Consider the following 5,231-nt stretch of genomic DNA (forward strand, 5'->3'; position numbering starts at 1 on the left):
ATTTCAAAATTAAGCTGGGGTCTACCCAGTGAAGTAGCAGCCATTCTTGCTCCACAGCTGTCAGCTCCAACCTTTGATGGCTCAGCAGCCATGTCAAAGGAACCTGTAATTGGAATCTTCCAAAATGGGAAAAAAGTGGAGATCATCGCTAAAGATCAGGGAGACCACGGTATCCTAAATTACATTAGCTTCACTGACACACAATATTTAATCAGTGATGCTGTAACAGATCAACTTGCAATGAAGGCAGCCAACACTAGTCTTTTCATGACAAACATTTGATTGTTTTCAGATTTGATGATGAAGTTGTACAGTAAGACATGAAGCATTGGCTTTTCATAGCTTTTCTTTGGCTTTTCATGAATGACACAGGCAGGCCTTAGGTCTCAGTGGAATACAAAGAGTAAACCAAAAGTTTCTATGCAGAAGAAGTATCTTATATGGTCTTAACAAAAAAATGAAAAAAAAATGCTGAAGCTCACCTTGAGAAGACTGTCACAAAAACTGTTATCACAGTTCCAGTCTACTTCAATGATTTCCAATGTCAGGCCAAGAATGTTGGAACCATAGAGGTGGTCTCAATGTACTCAGAATCAATAACGAGCCAGTTGCTGCTGCTATGGCTTATGGCTTGGACAAAAAGGTTGATGCCAAGAGAAATGTGTTGATCTTTGACTTTGAAGATGTACTTTCAATGTCTCCATTCTTACTACTGAAGATAGCAGCTGTAAAGTTCACAGCTGGGGACACCAGTTGGGTAGAGAGGCCTTTGACAACCATGTAGTCAACCATTTCATTGCTGATTTCAAGTGAATGCACAAGAAGGACATCAGTGAGAACAAGAAAGTTGTCTACTATGTGTGCACCACATGTGAATTTTCAAAGCATGCCTTCTCTTCCAGTACCCAGGCCAGTATTGAGATTGATCCCCTCTAACAAGGTATTGACTTCTTTACTTTATCACCCATGCCCATTTTGAAGAGCTTAATGCTGACCTCTTCTGGGGCACACTGGACCCTGTGGAAAAAGCCTTAAGAGATACCAAGCTCACAGGTTCATTGCATCCTCTTGGTGGGTGGTTCTACTCAGATCTCACAAATCCAGAAGCTTCTATATGACTTCTTCAGTGGCAAGGAGCTCAGTAAGAGCAATAATCTTTTTTAAATTTTATTTTTAATTTACGGTATAAAACAAGCATTTCCATTACATAGTACAATAAAAAGATGATTATACATGAAATTGCAAATCTACTGTGAACAACTTGCTATTTCTTTCAAAAATACAACAGAATTATCATGCATATTTATTTTTTCCCTATACACATGTACATATATATGTATCTATATGTATATAGATACATATACATGTATAGATATGTAAAATAATACTCTACATACTTCTATTTATCAGTTCTTTCTCTGGATGCAAATATCTTTCTTCACATGACTTTTATAGTTAATTTGGCCATTTATAATAGACAAAATAACTTATATTGCTGCTACTGAATATAATGTTCACTTGGCTGTGCTCATTTTACTCTTCATTATTTTGTACAAGTCTTTCCATGTTTTTCTAAAATCACTGACCTCATCATTTCTTATAGCACAGTGGTATTCTAGCATAATCATATGCTACAACTTGTTCAGCCATTCCCCAATTTGATGGGCATTCCTGCAATATCCAGTTCTTTGCTATTACAAAGAAAGCTTCCATAAACATTCTAGATGTTGTTTTCCTTTTTCCCTAATGATATTTGGAAATAGAATAAGTATTGGCATTGCTCAGTCAAAGGGTATAGGTAGTTTAATAACTCTTTGGACATACGTCCAGACTGCTCTCCAAAACGGTTGGATCATTTCACAATTCCACCAACAATGAATTAGTGTCTCAATTTTTCCACATTCCTTTCAATATTTGTTACTTTTTCCTTCAATCTTTTAGCTAATCTGGCAGATATAAAATGATACTTCAAGGTTGTTTTAATTTGCATTTCTCTAATCAATAATTATTTAGAGTATTTTTTTCACATGATTGCAAATTATTTTGCTTTCTTCATTGGAAAACTGCATGTTCTTATCCTTTGACTATTTTTCAGTTGGAGAATGACTTGTATTCTCATAGATTTGACAAAGTTCTTTGTGTATTTTAGGTATGAGACTTTATCTGATAAATTATTTATAAAATTTCCCCCCAATTTTCTGCTTTCATTCTAATTTTGGCTAGATTTGTTTTATTTGTACAAAACCCTTTTAATATAATGTAATTAAAATTATCCATTTTACCCCTAACTTTGCTCTCTATCTCTTTTTATGCATAAATTGTTCACTCATCCATAAATAGGATAAGTAATATGTTCTGTGTTCTTTTAATTTTCTTGTAAAATCTCTTTTTATATGTAGGTTATATATCCATTTTGACCTTATCCTGGTAAATGGTGTGAGATATTGGTCCATGCCCAGTTTCTGTCATACTGCTTTCCAGTTTTCCCAACAATTTTTACCAAATAATGAATTCTTATCCTAAAATCTTGTCTTTATTATTATTTTTTTTAATTTTTTACATTTTTTTCTTTTATTTTTTTTTAATCTTTATTATTATTAAGAGTGTCATCAATCCTTACAAGGCTTTTGCCTATGATGCAGCTCTCCAAACTGCCATTTATCTGTGGATAAATCTGTAAATGTGCAGGACTTTCTGCTATTGGACATCACTCTTTTTTCCCTTAGTATCAAAATTCCTGGTGGATTTATGATGGTTTTGATCAAATGCAATACCACTATCCCCACCAAGTGGATGCAGACTGTTATCACTTATGACAAAGGTCATCTGAGCAAAGAAAACATTCAGTTGATGGTCCAGGAGGATGAAAAATACAAAGCTGAAGATAAGGCATGGTAAAACAAGGTGTCTTCCAAGAAATCTCTTGAATCTTCTACTTTCGACATGAAGGCTACCATAGAGGATGAGAAACTGCCAGGCAAAATTGGTGATGAACAGAGGTTCCTTGTTAAATATAATGAAATTACTGGCTGAATAAGACCCAGACTGCTGAGAAGGAAGAATGTGAGTATCATCAGAAAGAATTGGAGAAGGTCTACAAGCCCATCATTACCAAGCTGTTCCAGAATGCAGGGGGCATACCAGAAGGCATACCTGGTGGGTTCCCAGGGGGTGGAACAGCTCCATCTGGAGGTGCTTCTCCTTAGCCCACTGTTGGATGCACCAGAAAAAATAGCATTTCCCAAAGCTTTCCAACAACTGAAAGACTCAAATTTGTAGCCAAGGCAGTGGTAGTTTAAAAGTAACATTTAAGCTGCTGTGTAAATCTGGACATTCTGAACACTTGAATGTGTGCAGAGGGAGAGAAGTAAACCACATTGCATTTTATCAGTACTGTAAACAAGTAGAAATGCAATTCTTGTCCTAGAGAACAAAATTTATTTAAAACTGGCACCATAAAAATTTAAAAAATAAAAGAAGTAACTTGGGACTTGAATAACAGCAAATAAAAAATGCTCCATGGCTTAACACTAATAGGAGAATTACTATCTCTCACTGTCCCCAGGTAACTCTCTAAGACCACATGTTTCAGAGAATGTTCCCTTGAATAGAGGAGGGAGTTCCTTCATAGGAGTTAACTACACTTAAGGAATCATTGGATTCAGGCCTCCATTCAAAAACAAGCACAACACTGGAGTGGGAATCATTTCTTAATTACCTAGATCCATGGACTTTGTCAGGGAGACATGGGTACAAAGAGAATGCGAGTATGAAAAAAAAACATATTGAATTTAAAAACAAAAATAAATACAGAAAAGATCTGAGTCGTCTGGAATGGACTGGCCACCATGTTTGGAACCTCATGAAAAATGTCAGTCTTGAGAGTGTCTATGACCTGTGTGGCCGTTGTTGAGACTCAGTGCAGGGTACTGAGGACCTATTAGGACCTATGTCTGATGAACTGTTAAATCCTACCCAGTTAACCAGAAAATAACCCAGAAATGGGGGTATGAACAAGTGTACCCAAAGTATTTCCTGTTTGACTTTAAACAAAACAGATCTGTAAGTGAAAGATAAAATTATGGATTATAAAAGAAGAGTCCTTAATTTAGGTGATAGGACACAAGGAACTTCTGATTAGAGAACAGCTGTTCTCATGGTCTATAAAAGCAAGCTAAGCTGTATGTACCATAGGAATGTCAGCTTTTCTTGTCTTTTTTTTTAATCTTCAAGACTTTAAATAATGACATAGTAAGGCTCCTAATAAATTTTTATTGACTTGAAAAAAACCTAATTGGAAAGTAAATAAGCTAATCCCAAAGAATGAGTGGGTCAAAGAACAAATTCTAGAAACAATAATTTCATCAAAGAGAATGACAAAAATGGTACAATATTCCAAAATTTGTGGGATGAAGCCAAAACAGTACTTAGGGGAAAATTAATATATCTAAAGAGGTATATCAGTAGAAGAAGGAAAGAGCTGATAGGTGAATTGGGCATGCAACTAAAAAAAAAGCACTGGAGAGAGAAGAAATTAAAAATCATCAATTAAACACAAAAATGGAAATCCTGAAAATCAATTTTAATAAAATTGAAAGTAAAACAAAGTATTAAATTAATAAGTATAACTAGAAACTGTTTTTATTTTAAAAAAGTAAATAAAATAGATAAGCCATTTACTAATTTCATTAAAAAAAGAAAATAACCAAATTGCCAGTTTCAAAAATGAAAAAGGGTAAATTCCCCAAGAATGAAGATGAAATCAAAATAATCATTAGGAATTGTTTTACTCAGTTATATGTCAGTACAACTACTATTCTAAGTTAAATTGATGAATATTTATAAAAACATAAACTGCCCAGATCAACAGAAGAAAAAAATTTAAAAAAAACTTAGATAAACTTATTTTTAAAAAAAGGAATTGAAAAAGCAATCAGTGAGGTCCCTAAGAAAAAGTCCACAGGAACAGACGTATTTCAAATGAATTCAATCAAACTTTCAAGGAACAATTAATCCCAATACAGTAAAACTACTTGAAAAAAATAAGTAAAGAGAGAAAATTACCAAATTCCTTTTATGACACAAATCTGGTTTTAATAATTAAAGCAGGAAGAGCTAAAACAAAGAAAGAAAAGTATAGAATATAGAAATAATATAGAATATAGAAAGAAAACTTTAATGAATATTAATGCAAAAACTTTAAATAAAATGCTGACAAGGAGATAACAGCA

General features: G+C 33.8%; 1 pseudogene; it reads left to right on the plus strand.

Moving 5' to 3' along the window:
• The first annotated feature begins 320 nt into the window (after positions 1-320).
• LOC110209997 (heat shock cognate 71 kDa protein pseudogene) lies at positions 321-2,898 on the plus strand (annotated as a pseudogene).
• The last annotated feature ends 2,333 nt before the right edge of the window (positions 2,899-5,231 follow it).

This window comes from Phascolarctos cinereus, unplaced genomic scaffold (genome assembly GCF_003287225.1).
Source record: "Phascolarctos cinereus isolate Bilbo 61053 unplaced genomic scaffold, phaCin_HiC Scaffold_5;HRSCAF=322, whole genome shotgun sequence".
Lineage (NCBI taxonomy): Eukaryota > Metazoa > Chordata > Mammalia > Diprotodontia > Phascolarctidae > Phascolarctos > Phascolarctos cinereus.